At 32.1% G+C, this 17606-nt stretch overlaps 1 long non-coding RNA gene and 1 other non-coding gene across 2 annotated transcripts; both read left to right on the top strand.

The window, feature by feature from the left end:
- Window positions 1–13318: 13318 nt before the first annotated feature.
- LOC102668739 (uncharacterized) lies at window positions 13319–15951 on the top strand. Its single transcript, XR_003265827.2, has 2 exons — window positions 13319–13651; window positions 15663–15951. It is a non-coding gene; the product is annotated as an uncharacterized lncRNA (long non-coding RNA).
- On the top strand, window positions 13573–13665 carry LOC113000597 (small nucleolar RNA R64/Z200 family). Its single transcript, XR_003265929.1, has one exon. It is a non-coding gene; the product is annotated as a small nucleolar RNA R64/Z200 family (small nucleolar RNA).
- Window positions 15952–17606: the final 1655 nt, after the last annotated feature.

The following is a 17606-nucleotide window of genomic DNA, read 5'->3' on the forward strand; positions in this document are numbered from 1 at the left end:
TAATTCTCTTAAATAGAATAATTTTTATTGATGATTCTGTTAAGCAGAATTTATGATTTTATTTATGGATAATTTTACTAATTCAGCGTAATTTATGATTTATATTTATATTATTGTAAAAAATAAAAAATTTTTAACTCCGCCTATGGTCTCATAGCCGGTCCCAAGCCCGGACAAAGGAGGAGGGTTTTTATATTACTCATACATCATTGTAATTTTTTATGACCAATCAATTGTAAGTTTTTATGATTAACCATCATAAATCAATCCAGAGCAATTTCATATTTCATTGCTTTGTGGAGTGGCGTCGCCACCTTTAGCATTTTGGACTGGCCATGAGACTAACATTCAATCCACGCATCTTGTTAAATTGTTTTTTTTTTTTCTAAAAAAAATTGAATAGGAAGTGTAAAAGAACCATTTCCTTCCTATATAATTAATGAAAATGAGTTTAGATTTCTAAAATGCTCTGCTTTACATTAATAGGAGAAAGAAAATGAGTATTCTCTTGCATATTTTTACTAACACATCATGTGTTAGTATTTTTAAAATTTATTAAAAATTATAAAATTATTGGTAAATCTCATCAAATAAATTTTATTACATAGGAAGGAGTTTTTTTTATAGGCAATCAATAGAAAAAAGTGTGTCTAAGAATATATTGCTTCTCAAAATTTGTGTTATTTTTATTAGATTCTAACTTTCCTTAGGGACAGCCAGGTATCACCCCATTAATTTTTTTAACTATATATGCAAACTCCAGTGTGTTTTTCTTTATAAAAAAAATGTAATTTTGTAACCTACAAATCCAATTATCAATTATGCATGTTAAAATTTGGTAAATTTCATTAAATAATAAATAAGTGTAAATGAGTTGTGCAAATTGTTATGTTAAATGTAATTGTTCTATTCTATTTTGCATTAGGGGGGAGCTGGATATGCTAGGAAGATCACATTTGAACATTTGAAAAGATTACTTGTGAAAAGAACATTCACATGCTCTACATTGTCAAACAATACTAACTACTAAGTAAAGCTAGGCTCATATGACCTCTGCATCATTAAGCAGAGGTGAAATATGTGCTAAATAAAATCTATTAGGAAAATAGGAAAAAAAGAAGAAGTGAGGATTGAATGGCATACTCATGACTCCACTGAAAACACTGCGCACTGCACAATTGTTCCAAGGGATATGCTAGGTGCACCCAGCAATATTGCTGGTGCACCCAGCAATTTAATGAAAGGTCAATTTTGCCCTTCATTTAAAAAAATAAAAAGTATTTTTTTTCCTCTTTCGGAAGCATTCTCTCTTTTTCACTGTGTCTCTTCCGCAAAAGCTTATTCTCTTCTCTCTTCCCCGACAAGCTTCTTCTCCGTGAGCTTCTCCGACAGCCCTTGGACCCATTTGCTTTCGAGGTAGGTGGCCTTCTTCTTAGCTTTGGTTTTGTTATGCACTACATTAGGGTAGGTTAGTGTAACGTTAGGTTAGTGGAACCTTAGGGTAGAAGACGGAACCTTAGGGTAGAAGACGAAACCTAGGGTAGAAGACGAGAGGGGAGAAGATGAGAGGACGCCGGAAAAAATGGCGCAAAAGGCTGACGACGGCGTCTTCCGGAAGACCCGTTAGGGGTTCTTCCGGAAGTTCCGGAAGAACCTTTTCCGGAAAGTTTCCGGAAGAAGTGTTCTTCCGGAAGTAACCAAACGTCTTCCGGAAGAACACTTCTTCCGGAAGACTTCCGGAAAACCTCTTCCGGGAACTTTCCGGAAGAAGTGGTTCATCCGGAAGAATTCCGGAATACGCGCACTTCCGGAAGAACTTTCAAAGTTCCGGAAGACCTTTCCGGAAGAACCCCTTCTTCCAGAATGTTTCCGGAAGAACCACTTCTTCCGGAAGTGGTTTTTTTGTTTTTTTTTGTGTTTTTTTTAAAATTTTTTTTAAACAGAAATTGTTTTGTTTTTTTTTAAATGAATTATTTTATTTATTTTGGTTATTTTGTTTTTTAGATTTTATGAAAAATGAAGTTTGGGTTTTTGATGTCATATTTTTTTTATAATTTAAATTGTGTATTTTTACTAAATATTAATTTGTAAATTAATTTTTTTTATAAAAGTAGTTGTGTTTGTTTTTGTTTATTGTTTTTTTTAAATTAGTGTTTTTTCTTTAAAAATGAAGTTCTCTATTTTTATAATTAAAGTTGTGTGTTTTGGAAGTTTTATAAAAATACTAATTTTTTATAATTAATTAGTTTATTTTATTATAAATGAAGTATTTTATTTACTAAAAAAATTGTGGATGTTTACTAAATAATTTTTTTTTACATTAGTTGTTTAATTTTTTTTAAAAATTAAGTTGTGGATGTTTAGTAATGAATTATTTTTATATTAGTTGTGTTTTGTTTTTATAAATGAAGCTGTTTATTTTTTTTTTTAAAAAATTAACTTGTTGATGTTTACTAAGTAATTTAGTTGTGTTTTTTTTTAGAAATGAAGTTTCTTATTTTTTTTTAAATTAAGAGTTGGATGTTTACTAATTAATTTTTTTTACATTAGTTGTGTTTTTTTTTATAAATGAAGTTGTTTAATTTTTTTTAAAAATTAAGTGTGGATGTTTAGTAATGAATTATTTTTATATTAGTTGTGTTTTTTTTTATAAATGAAGTTGTTTAATTTTTTTTAAAAAAATTAAGTTGTGCATGTTTATTAATAATTTTATTTTACATTAGTTGTTTTTTTTTTATATAAATGAAGTTGTTTAATTTTTTTTTTAAAATTAGGTCGTGTATGTGTGAAAATAATTTGATTTAAGTTAGTCTTATTTGTTTATAAATAAAGTTGATTTTTTATAAAGAAAATTGTGTATATTTTGACCGAAAAAAATACGTGTTCGACATGATTTACAGATCATGGCCAGAACACGAGGTTTAGGTCGTGCCATAGGTAGAGTTGTAGGCAGAGATAGAGCTGCTGACGAGGATGCTGGTGATGTTCCCGAGAGGCGTAGGCCTACTGCCTCAGCCCGTTGCCGTACACGGAGCATCTGGGTGTTAGGGCGTTTCAGGAGATTTCATCGTTCCAGGGTCAGCTCAGATGGGGTCCTATGATCGTCGCAGTTCGACCGGAGAGGGTGGTACGCCAGTTCGGTTACATCCAGAGCATCCCTCCGCCGCCTGTTAGTGCACGATTGTCACAGGATCAGATAGATGACAGGTGGATGGAGTTTGCGGATCACTTACTACCTGCGGGTCAGCCTTGTTTAGTGCCTGGGCAGGTATCTGCGGATTACATTAAGTGGTTTTTCCGCATATCTCACCCTTTCATGACACCGACCCAGGCAGCTGACCAGCAGAGGGATGCACCAGCTGCAGACCCTGAGGACTACATACAGCCGCCCAGCCCCCAGGTTCCAGTGGCATTTGACCCCCCTCCATATGTGGTAAGATTATTTGCGCGTTTAATGTTTTATGAGTTGTTGTTTATTTTGAATTTCATAATAAATGTTTTTACTGACTTTGACAGGATGATTATGAGGGATATGAGGCGATTGCACAGAGGTTGGAGCGTGTGCTCAACCTTAGGATAGTCACTGCATGCACAGAGTTATATGACATTATGCAGGACTGCCTGACGATTGCGAGAGGGGGACCCAGTGCTGATGGGACGGTCACGGCTCGTCATAGACGCCGCACGGACCATTGATCATTGTATTTATTTTGTTGTGTTGTAGTTGACATGAATATTTGTAATTATTACAGTTTTTGTTTAATATAGTTGACGTGTTTTGCACAGTTTATTATTTTATAATATAGTTTGTTATTCCGATTGTTTGTGGTCCTTAAGCGAAGTTTACGGTTGTTTTAAATTTATTTTTAAAAAAAAGGAACCTAGAATCATGAGTTTTGTTTGTCAGAATTACATAAAAAATAAAAGTTTTTAAAATGATTAATAATTCATAAGTGAACCTTTTTTCCATGTTCAAGTACCCGTGTTTGGGATTTTTTTGCGTGGGTGTGGCAGTGCCCTGAGACAATGGAGGACGGCCATTTCTCATGTTTGGACGTCAAAGAATCCAAAAAAAATAGTCCCGTTCCATGGTTCCGTCAACTAACACGTCAAAACAAAGCCTCAAGATCCAAAAAAATACGAAATGAACCCTTTTTCCATGTTCAAGTACCCGTGTTTGGGATTTTTTTGCGTGGGTGTGGCAGTGCTCTGAGACAACGGAGGGCGGCCATTTCTCATGTTTGGACGTCAAAGAATCCAAAAAAAATAGTCCCGTTCCATGGTTCCGTCAACTAACACGTCAAAACAAAGCCTCAAGATCCAAAAAAATACAAAATGAACCCTTTTTCCATGTTCAAGTACCCATGTTTGGGATTTTTTTGCGTGGGTGTGGCAGTGCCCTGAGACAACGGAGGGCGGCCATTTCTCATGTTTGGACGTCAAAGAATCCAAAAAAAATAGTCCCGTTCCATGGTTCCGTCAACTAACACGTCAAAACAAAGCCTCAAGATCCAAAAAAATACAAAATGAACCCTTTTTCCATGTTCAAGTACCCATGTTTGGGATTTTTTTGCGTGGGTGTGGCAGTGCCATGAGACAACGGAGGGCGGCCATTTCTCATGTTTGGACGTCAAAGAATCCAAAAAAAATAGTCCCGTTCCATGGTTCCGTCAACTAACACGTCAAAACAAAGCCTCAAGATCCAAAAAAATACAAAATGAACCCTTTTAACAATTAATTTTTTGGACCACTGAAACAACGCATTCAACTTTATTATGGGAATTAAACACGCCGTAAACATATAAAGGTTACATCAACGAAAAAACAAAAAATTAAACATGACATTCAGTTCTTTAGCGACGTCCCACTGACCTCGTCTTCAACATATTTAGTAAAGACAGCTAAAATTTCTATTGGTCCATATTTTTTCCAGTAGTTAGATTGTACTAACACCTTCAGCAGTTCTTCGTTGGTGATCAGCTCATTTATTTCATATTTTATAACCGTATCTGAATACTCAAACCGAGCTGGTTGGCGGAAAAACAATCGTCTTACCGTTTGTGATTCGTGAATTCCAAGAGGGGGAATCCCTTTAGGTGCAACTTGCTTGATTAAATTCTTCAGTTCATCGATGGTACATGTTGAAGGAATTTGAAATTTCTTAGGATTTTTTCCTGTGAACGCGCAACCAACAAATTTGTTCTGCGGTGGCATGTTCCATTTGCCGTTGTACTACAGGATCGCGTCATGAATACGAGGCATAGTGCGTTCAAGTAAGTTTATTATTCCATCTGGTGTTCTTCCAACGGTGCATAATAACTCAATCGGACCAACACAAGAAAATTGATCATTACACATTAACATTGTGTTGACATCGTCATTATTTATCAATTGGATACACTCAAAGCGAATTTGGTTACCTGTATCGGTGAATGGCTTCCGGTAGTGAATTTCATCCAAAAATTGTTTGTCGGATAGCTGAAGGGTATTGTGTATTCTGGTTTTTAGGCTTGCAAAATCACACCTATTTGGTACTCGAATGGGCACCGGAGTTGAAGTTTGGAAGTAAACCCCAGTATCATTGTGAATAATCGATCCATTTGGATAAATGAAAGCCAACCTTGAGTTGACAATCGTCTGACTGCTAGTTTCTCCTAGAAATGCCATAGTTTGTGTATCAGTTGGGAGTTTATTTGAAAGCAAGATAATGTGTGATTTAGTAGCCTAGTCTGCCATATATATAGATGGTTGTGACCGAGCCTTTGTTTAACTTTGTTTACAAAAAAATAGACACGCGTAAATGTGTAGTCAAGTCAGTCAATGTGTTGTCGCTAATGTGTAGTCAAGTCAACCAATGTGTTGTCGAGCGACTGCTAGTTTCAAAATGTGTACTGAAGTCAACCAATGTGTTGTCAATTATGACAATGATGTATGCTGCACGCGTAAATGATTTTTGTTGGACCAACAATTTCCTTGCTTAACCAAACGAGTAGTTGATAATATTAATTGGTTAGTGACGGGTTACAACGAATTATATCGCATAATGAATACAAATAAATAAACAATGAATGTTTAGTCTTCATTTAGGTCTACATAGTGTGTTTTGAATGACATCAAGCTTGTGTATTCCTGCATTCTACTAATATATGGAATTGCCCATTGCTTTGCTTGAGAATAACAATTGGTTGACCACAACAGCGCTGGGGGCGGCAACGGACAATGGTCTTTCAAATAAACCTGTTGTACATGAACAAACATTATATCATGCGCTGACCGTGCCAAACGAACCAGCGAAGTCATTGCATAATTGTTACACTAACTATGTTCAATGTACCTGAACAAAATGATTTCCAAACACGTGACCGACACATATGATGCGGTGGCCAAAAGAGTCAGGTGGTGGTTGACTTCTAAGAGGGAAAAATGTCATGCTTTGTTGTTGGGACAACGATACAAGGATTACGTTATACCGTGAAGCAATCACATATCCCATGTCTGTTATATCCATCCACTTGTCCACACTAACCTGAATGAACCAAACATACACATGTAAGTAATTTAAACATTGTTATTAAAAAAAATTAACCTAAAAACATACCTTTGAAAATCCATCAACAAGTAGGGACAACTTTAATTGTTCAAATCTCTCTGTGCCACCGAAGAGGTTCATGTACTCATGCGACCACCTGCCAAGTTCTTTAAGCAATTCATTACGCACTAACGGCCACGAATCTTCCCCCATACCTAATAAAGCGCCAATGGACCGATATCCACAGTTATCGTCCGCTTTCACATCCACAACGTCACGAATGAAACCTTGAAAGAATGACGCAAATTGATCCAACATCGGGATGATCCTTGTTGGCTGACGCGGTTGAGAACATGATGCACTTCGTTTCACTGGAGAGTTGCTCCTTTGAACAGAATGAAAAGCATCAACATACTCCCAGTAAGACGGATCACGCTTTGTGGATGTTTGACTTCTTTTCATCGGTTTCTTCGGTGCACCTTTAGTGTTCACCTTTGATGGAGGAGGGCACATAGAGTTATGATCAGGGTATGCGATTTCTCGAAGTTTACTCTTCAGATTTACTTTGCCAGCCACATCAAGTTCATCAAACCTTTTAGATATGACCTCTATTTATTCCTTGATGGTGACTTCCGTCTCACATAACCCTTGGTCTGAAAAGCAAAGTCTCCTCCAAAAAAGATGGACTGACTCCAATGGGATGCTGGTAGCAGTATACCTAGAAAGCTTACATGCACAAGGAAGCCCGTGCGTGCTTCTCATCACACAACCACAAGAAGAGAGATTGTTTCCGAGATAACGTAGACGGTCAATCTCAGAAGCAATCCGATTTAAAGCATCCCTCGAAACCATCCCAAGAAGCCTCTTGTATAAGGTTTTTTTATATACATGGCCAACCACATGCGTACTGGTTTCAAAGGATGCTTTAATTTCGACGTGTTGCAGCGTGATCATGTTGTTCATGGCATCCCAAACACTACATAGGTCTCCAACGCTATTTTGTAGTACTCTTTTGAGAGCCCAATGAGCTGATTCAACCCTACATTTAAAATACACAACAAACATGAAAATATACAACAATTAAATACCATTTAATATTAATCGTTACTAACAAATAAAATCAGTTGTTAATACCTGTTTGTTGTTGTGTTGCCTAGGTGCATGACCTTATTCGTCCATGCTGTAATAAATTTTTCCTTGTGGGGGATAATCCATGTGTCGTTAACATAGTCAACGAACATCGGCCATGGCGAACAAGCAACTTGAAACTTCTGATATGACTCATGGAACTCGTATTCGGACGGACAATCAACCAAAGTACCCCAGTTATCCATTACATAGTCCCACGCATTTTTTTCCCCGATTAAAGATTTGCACTTCGCCTTCACATTCTTATCGATATGAAACCTGCACAACAAATTAGTAGACTCGGGAAACACAGTTTTCACTGCATTCATCAGTGCTAGGTCTCTGTCAGTGACAATAACAAGAGGGAGGCGATCGTGTCTTAAAAATAGGCCTCGAAATCGTTCCAAAGCCCATATAATATTATTAACACGCTCAGCCTCCAGATATGCAAACCCAGCAGAGAATGTCATCGCCGTTGGTGTCACTCCAACAAAGTCAAGTAGTGGGAGTCTGTACCTGTTTGTTTTGTAGGTACTGTCTATAAAAAATACCAGATGACATGCATTGCATAACTTTACTGCATCTGGGTGACACCAAAACAGATCACGCACCACAACTTCATCCTTCAATCTATGCCAATGAATGTATTGATCACGTTCGAGAAGCTTCATCAGATGCTGCATTTCGGTATCAGCTCCTCTTATTGAAGAACGATATGCACTTCTTGCATTGTAAATTTGCTTTATCGTGGTGTAACTGTCGGCATTGTGTTCCTTCAACGTTAGCAAGATATTTTTCGGTTTCACCATCGACTTTGTCATATCAGCAATAATTTTCTTTTCTTCCTTAGTCTATCGCCCGACGTTTGGATGTCCAACTAAGGACTTCGCCAATTCATGATTATGAATCCCACAGATCAACTTCACCATCCAACCTTCCCCTCCACGCACTGGTTTCCCACGAAGCCTGAAGGGACAACCACATTTCCTACTCCCGGTGTCTTTTCTAACGAATTCTTTATTTCTACACTTGTACGTACCACTCCTTTCACACCCAATTAACACAAATGAACTTCTTCCTCTGCTACCGGTCTCTGTGTCAGATCTCATAATCACTGCAACAAATCCATTTTCATGGGCAACTGTTCGAGCCCATTGCAAAACATCATCTCGAGTAGCGAATACCTACAACGCAACCCTAACACATTAATTTTCATACAAACCATCAATTCAACCAATGACTCAAATTATCTATGATTACCTGAGATGTATTAAAAGCATTTGAACAATCGACATGTGGTTCATTCACTCCACATTCTTCTTGATTATCATAATCATAATCCATATGAACTTCTTGTGACATCGCAAAGTCATACCTCCATTGATCTTCGTCCATCTTAAGGACATATGCATCATACACAAGTACATTCAAATTATCATATAACCACATCCAAAAATTTACTACACCTTAAATAACAAACATATTAATAGGACATATGCATCATACACGACTATATTAAAATTATCACTATATTCTAAATTTATAACTACATTATTTACTTAAACTAAACTTATCACTATAATAAACAACTAATAAAACATTTTTGTACCATTATACATTTAAGTTACCTAAATCATTTAATATTATACCATTATACCTAATTAAATCAATAATCCACAACATATATAAAACAGAAATAAAAAAAAATTATAAAACAGAAATATATATATATATATACCATTATAAAACAAAAAAATTATAATCCACAATATATATCATTATACCTAATTAAACCAATAATTCATTATTAACTAACAGAAATATATATATATATATATATATATATATATATATATATATATATATATATATATATATATATATATATATATTTAACATTCCGGAAGACCTTCATCCGGAAGTGGTCATTCCGGACCTTCCTCCTTCTGTGCCTAAAATTTCTTCCGGATACACTTTTTACTGTTTTTCTTCTCTAAAAACTAACCGGAAAACGAAATAAACGCGTACCTCCGACAAAATAGGAACAACAGCCACTAATAAAACTTCAAATACGGAACACGGGACCACCAAATCTTCAAATACTTCACTTCACGGGACCACCAACAGACTGCTGAAGGGACCACCACCGAAACAACAGCAAACAGAAGAAACAAACAAAGCAAACGGAAGAAGAAACAAAGCAAACGGAAGAAGAAACAAAGAAAGCGCAGTAAAACACAGCCTGAAGACGTTAATTTAAAGAAATTTACACAAGGGCAAAATCGTCATTACATACGCATTAAATATTATTTTATTTTTACTTATTATTATAAAATAAAAATTCTGTTTTCTTCATTTTGTTATAAAACAATAATCACGTTTAGGAATTAATTAATTTTTATGGTTTAAATTAATATTTGACATGCGCGTAAAAAACAAATTATAAATATTAGTCATAATTACGTTCACTAATTATTTAATTATTTATGCATAATAATATTAATTATTTTATTATTTAATTATTTATGCAGTATTAATTATTTTATAAATTAGTTTATGCAATTAAAAGTAAATTATTACAAAATAAAAATGTGCTAAAAAAAAAACTAACTTCCGGAAGAAGCTTCTTCCGGAAGACAATGGAATTCTTCCGGAAGAAGCTTCTTCCGGAAACATTCCGGATGACGTTCTTCCGGAAGTTGTCTGTGAGTACTTCCGGAAGACACAAATTATTCTTCCGGAAGAAGATTCTTCCGGAAACTTTCCGGAAAAATTATTTCCGGAACTTTTCCGGAAGAACCTTCTTCCGGAAGAATAATTGCTGAAGGGCAGTTTCGCCACTTCACTGTTTGCTGGGTGCCCCAGCAATAATGCTGGGTGCACGTAGCAACTCCCTTGTTCCAAATGTCTTGACCACGGATTTCCTCTACTGAGGGCAGTCTTATGGGCTCAATCTGAGGGTTCTCTAGTGAATTTTTCTTGTTGCTAAATTACGTATATTATCCTTCTTATGTTTTAGTTTTGATTTAGTTTAAATCCAGGATATGCTAGAGCTGTGTAATGAAGAAAGAATAGTTATTATAAAGCACAAATACTCAAAATATCTATCAATTCATATACAACAGAGTCAGTTCTCAAGTATTAAAATGAAAATCAAGGAATCCAATTGAGATAACAAGATTCATAACATTATAATGAATCATATGAGAGGTAAGGCAAAGCAGAAGGAGATAGAGAATGTGGTTGGCACAAGTAGCACATGGAAACAGGTAAAAAGCAACTTTCTTCAAAAGCACTAATAACAGATGATAAAGTAAGCTAAACCTGAATGTACTTTCTTAATTGTCATGAACCAACTATTTAAAATCCTTAAGCTATTAGGTGAATGTACTTGAATGGCCTTCTATGTGACCTTTCTAACACATTACCTCATACAAGAGCCCTTTAGGTTTTGAAGCATGGACAAGCATGGGTGCACCTACCTTGTGTTAAAATTTAACTTTTTATTGGAAGAACCAGGGTGGATGGATCAAATTCTAAATCACTTCATAGGGCCTCTGATACTATGTTATGAAGAACTCTTCAAAACCTATTAGGTCAAGTCACATGAATGGTCTTTTAAATTGAATTTCTATTCTAACATTAACCTGCAGATCATCATTGTACTTGGTGGTAACAACGACCTTTTTGGCAACAAACTATCCAATCATACTAACATTAGCACCGGCAGCCAAGGCTTCCATGAATTCCTTGGTACCAGACCTAGCAATTGTACCCAAGTTGTTCACCAAATCTGAAAAAAAAAACATCACAAAAATCAATTAGAGACTAACCAAGTAAACAAAAAAATTGGTCCACAAATATCTCAATAGATACAGCCACATAATTAATTAATTTGTCAGAACAAATCAACTCAAGAAGAAAAACAATATTAACACAAACACACATCATAGTAAAAAAATAGGAGGTTTAAGATCTTAAAATAAATTGTCATTAGAACAAAAAATGTGAGATTTAAGATTTAGCATTAGAACCAAAAAATGTGATAGGTTTTAAATCTGGTATTGTGGAACATATAAAAAGTTATTTAACATGTTAAAATGAGTTTAACATTGTTCTTAGTGGTAAATTGTTGTAATAGTGTTTGTGGTTTCCTATTGAAATTTAAGCTACTTTTATTATGGTTTCGTATTGTCGCATTTGTTTTAATACATATTTGTCCTTCGGAGGAGGACTTGAAAAGTCATTGAATGTTTAATCCTTTATGATGGTGTACAAGTAGTGGGGTAAAAGCAAACAAACCATGATTATCTTCAAAAGCCAGGAAGCTGCGTTATCGGACTACATACTAGCATCGAATGAACACCAACTTTGGAGTGAAGTCTTCAATTTGAGACCTAACATACAGTTTGTGGGAGTTAAAAGAAATATGATTTTAGAAACTAGGTGTTAGTGTAACTAGGGCTAAGTTAATTTGAGTGTAATTTGTTCAAAGTTTTATCTTTCTAATTACTCTTCTTTTTTATTATTCCTTAATTCATTGTCATGTGAGCATCGTCAATTGAGTTCCTTTTGCAAATTTTACTTGAATGTGCAATTTTCACTCCTTAAATCATGCAGTTTGTGTTAGTATTTTTGAACTGTCATTTAATTGTAGATTATTAAAAAAATGTTTTTTTTTTCAGAAACAAATTTAAGCCATTTCCTTCATTTTAAGTAAGGGGTGTTGCTAGGTGCACCCAGCTTTATTGCTTGTGCACCCAGCATTTTTTGAAAATGTCAAAACTGTCCCTGCACTTTCTTCGCATTTGTGATGGGTGTGCATGAGGATGATCCGTAAATCGTACGGATCAAGTTGATCCGTATGTTGATATTAAGTGCATACGGATCAAGTTGATCCGTAAAAGGCTTACGGATCAAGTTGATTCGTAAGGCTTCTACGGATCAAGTTGATTCGTATGTTGATATTAAGCGCATACGGATCAACTTGATCCGTAAAAGACTTATGGATCAAGTTGATCCGTAAGGCTTCTATGGATCAAGTTGATCCGTTGATTCGTAAGGCTTTTATGAATCAACTTAAAAGGCTTGTAAATCAAAGGTATTTTAATCTTTTTTCCTTAAGTGATGGGTGCACCAGCAATATTGCTGGGTGCAGCTAGCAACACCCTTAAGTAAGGTATTCGATTGGGCTGGACCCAATAACGTTTTATCATAATTTAAGATTTTATTTATTTTTTATTTTAATTAATTAGAGATTGTTGTTGTTAGAGTACTGTGTTTCTTATAAATAAAAAGGAGCTGCGAGTGATTGTATCGTGTGCCTCTTCCATCAACACTGGGTTTCGGTTATTCGATTATGTCAGGTTCTTTCTCTGTTACTTTCTTCAGAAATTTTATTTTCTTCTTCTTCTTCTTCATGTGAAACTTAAATAATATTTTGTTTCTTCTGGCATTTTTCTTTTGGTATATCGATCATTTGATGAGAAAAAAACTGCAACTATATGAAGCAGCGATTAGAGATGAGGATGTTTACATTGGTCCGTGTCTCTGAATCAAATCGCAGATAATATATTTTATAATTTTAATTTCCTGAATTTCTTCATCTTTTAGTTTGGTTTTCCTTGAATTTTTATCGCCGTATACGCCTTTGTTCTCTTTTCCTTGAATCTTTATTTTTACTTCTTGTATAGTTGTATTTCTTTATATCAAATTATGAAATTTTTATTGTTATTATTTCTTGAATTTCTTGATTTCTTAGTTGAATTTAAGGTGGCTTTGTCTCAGTGATATTCTGCCTTTGTTGCAGTATGTGTTGTTATGTATGTTTTAAGAAATATTGTTTCTTTAGGTATTTTTCAATAGAAATTGAAATCTTGTGCTAATCTTTTTATGTTTTGATTTTTGTTTTTTCGGTTCTGCAGAGACCATTTCAGAATCAAATTCACATGTCAGACTTCAGAGGTTTTCAGATCAATATGAATGAAAATTATGGTACTTAGCAGAATTTCTAATTTATTTATAATTCTTTTATTTGGAAGAACTTATAATTTATTTATTTATAATTTATTGATGGGTATGTAAATATGTTTGTGGTTCTGTAAAATTTGAAAAATATTACTTTAGTTCTCATAAATATTATTTTATTAATTTAGTATTCTTACACTAAAGCATATTTTGGTTAATTCTTACTGATAGTTACATTAGATAATAACTTGATGTAACTAACAAATTTACACATGTAATTTGATTTTAAATGAATTAAACAATTTGGTTAAAAGTCTAAAAAAATTATAATTTTTCATGTCCTTCTGAGGATTTTGTCACACATTTTAATGAAATTAAGGAAAAGATAAAGTTTGATTCATCTTTAATCAAATTTTATACATATAAATTGTTTAATTCATTTTTATTAAATTACACATGCAAATTTGTTAGTCACATTAGATTATTATATAATGTTATTATATAATGGAGTTTTCATTTTCATTAAGACTAGCAAAAAATATGTTTTATTTTTATAAGAAATAAATTAATATGAAAACTTTTATGAGAAAGAAATTAATATTTGCCTTAATTGCAAAATTCGTCCCCATATTTTTGCCATGGTCCTTGAAGTAAGATGCATGTTATTTTACCACTACATCAAGTGTTCATTTGAATATTTGAAGCAAAATATAATATTAATATAAATTTTATGGAAAAATAGTTCAAATTTTTTTTTTTTAATTTATTATATTTTTATAATCTTATATATTATATTTTAAAATATAATATATAAAATTAAATTCTATTTTCACATAAATTAGAATATGTATATTTATATAAGCTTTATTTTTATTTTATATATTATATTTTTATAATCTTATGTGTTTTTATCACACTATTCAAAACTTATTTTATAAAGTAAATATATAATATAAATTTGATCTTTAATATATATTTTTTTCATAAATTATAATTTCATAAAATGACAATATTTTATTATCTTTTTAATATTTATATATGTGATTTAATGATAATATTTTTTTATATTTAACTTTATTTAATCAGGTACTAAGTTTTTTTTAAAGAGTTAAATTATAAAAAATATTGTCACTAAATCACAAGTATTATTTTAAAAGATAAATATAATATAAAAAATAAAAAACTTATATAAATATACATATTATAATTTATGTAAAAATAGAATTTAATCTTATATAATATATTTTAAAATATAATATATAAGATTATAAAAATATAATAAATTATAAAAAAAATTTGAATTTTGAATTGTTTTAACATAAAAATTATGTTAATACTATATTTGACACTAAATATTCAAATGATCACTTGAGTGTAGTAATAAAAAAGCGTATTTTTTTTACTTGAAGGGCCATGCTTCTAGTAAATTATGTATTTTTAAAAATTAGGAGGACAAATTTTGTAATTAAATCTTAATATTTTTTCAAATTTTATAAGTATCTCAAACATATTTTATCCTTTATTAATTTATGATAATTCTCTTAAACAGAATAATTTTTATTGATAATTCTGTTAAGCAGAATTTATGATTTTATTTATTGAGAATTTTGCTAATTTAGCAGAATTTATAAGTTATATTTATATCATTGTAAACAAAAAAAAAAAAAGTTTTTAACTCCGCCTATGATCTTATAGCCGGTCCCAAGCCCGTTTAAAGGAGGAGGGTTTTTATATTATTCATGGATCATTGTAATTTTTTATGATTAATCAATTGTAAGTTTTTATGATTAACCATCATAAATCAATCCAGAGCAATTTCATATTTCATTCATTGCCTTGTGGAGTAGCCTAGCCACCTTTACCATTTGGGACTGGCCATGAGACTAACATTCAATCCATGCATCTTGTTAATTTTTATTTTTTTTTGAAATTGAATAGGGAGTGTCATTCTATTTTTACTGTTTCTTTTTATCCAAAGAGCACTGTGATTCACTGATTGTATTTACTATTCTTACTTTTCAGTTATTTGTTGTTGTAGTTAAAATCAGATGTTTGTATTCACGTGTCTTTCAAAAAAGCAGGGAGCATGGCTTCATAGGTGACTATTGAGTTATCTTTTTGCGAATTTTACTGTATTGTGGAAGGTGGTTCTAGTCTATTAGATGTTAGTTTTTATCACATGAAGAATGCAGATATGAAATGTAATGGGAATATAATTTCTTTGTTAGAACACAGTCAGTTACAAGAGTCCCACGATTATACTTGGGAGTTTGATAATAAACCATCTTTGATTGATTGAAGGAAATAATTTATGATCTGGTTGCTAATATTGCTGTAGGCCGAGTGAGCAATCATGTGATTATGTGAAGTTGATAACCAGCAAATAATCAGTTTCAGTAATGCTTGAAGTAAGTAACATTGGATTAATCCTTTGGTATTTATCATGTGAGGAAGAGGAACCATAAAATTGATAAGATGAGGAAAAAGAAAAGAAATATGACAATGATGATAATTATAAAAAATAATAAAGATATAACAATAGATACATAGAATAAAATGTGTTGGAATAAAAAGATAACAAAATGTAAAAACAATGGTCACTACTTCCTTCTTACTTAAAGCTTTCAATTATTTTCTTTACAAAAGTATTGCTATGCAAGTAGAAATATTGTTTTCGTTGTTTTGTTAACATTTTTTTTCATTATTTGAATAAGTAGTTTCCTTGTTTTGTTTTGTTATTTTCATTCATCCATTGTGACTGTTATTCTGCTATTCGATAATGTAATTAAAATTAAAAATATTTTTTATTCATGTGTCTTTCGAAGGGTACACGTTGCTTCAGAGGTGAGAAAATGGTTTCTGGTTTTCAAAACTTTTGTATACTTCACTAATTTTCCGTCGATACAAGAAAGATGCCAACTAAGTAACTAACACCATCAATTGGCAACGGCTAATTGGTTATTTAGTGTACTATTTTTGGCAATTTAAAGTGATTTTGGTGTATTAGTTGGCCAAATAACGATTGGGTTCATTAAGTTAATAGCTCAATATTTGCTATTATAATTTTAATTTTTTTGCTTCAAAAAAAACTTTAATTTTTTTGTATGATTGAATTATCGAGAGTAATGCTTTTTTTTCTTGGAAGAAGATTACTTTTATTTGATTTTTTAAAATAAAATTGTATGTACTACTAGTATTTGAATTACAGCCAGTATTTGGAGTTTGAGATCTCAATTTAAGTCCAGCTTGTTTATAGGGCTTGGCGCCCATTTTAAATTTGATTTTATAAAATTTCACTTAATAATTAAAAATTCAACTACTAATGCTTAGTGTTTTATAGGTTTTTTTTTACCAATCTGCATATTCTTTCTCCATTTTTTTCCCTAAAATACACTACTTTAATCTTTTATTCTCAAAGTACACCTCTTTTGGTCACTTCACTGAAGTCGGGTTCTCACACACCGACTTCCCTTCTTCCTTTTTTTTATTATAAAAAAGTTTATATATTATTAAAATTAAATATTATATTATATAAAATTATTTTTAATTAATTTGAAAATTATTTATTTATTAAATTAATTTATGTAATATTATTTTATAATTTAATTTTGTTATTAAGAAAATGATATTATTAAATTTAAGTATTTTTGTTATATTATTTAAATTATTTAAGATATTTTTTGGGTGAATATATGTTTTAAAATCTGAATTTTGTATAATAATATATTTATTTTAGTAAATATTTATTTTGTATAATAATCTGAATTTTAAAATTTTTAATTTAACTATTTTACTAAATATAATTAGTTTGTTTATGTTATTAGATTTAATTAAAAATGATAAAACTAAAGCTTTTAACAATTTATTTATATAAGCACATTATACTACGTCATCAATACAATACTTTAATAATGACATTTGTCTAAGGAAACCTAAGATGAGGATGCATTAGGCACTAGTTCCTGCTATGACCATGTTGCCA

This window comes from Glycine max, chromosome 19 (assembly GCF_000004515.6).
Source record: "Glycine max cultivar Williams 82 chromosome 19, Glycine_max_v4.0, whole genome shotgun sequence".
Lineage (NCBI taxonomy): Eukaryota > Viridiplantae > Streptophyta > Magnoliopsida > Fabales > Fabaceae > Glycine > Glycine max.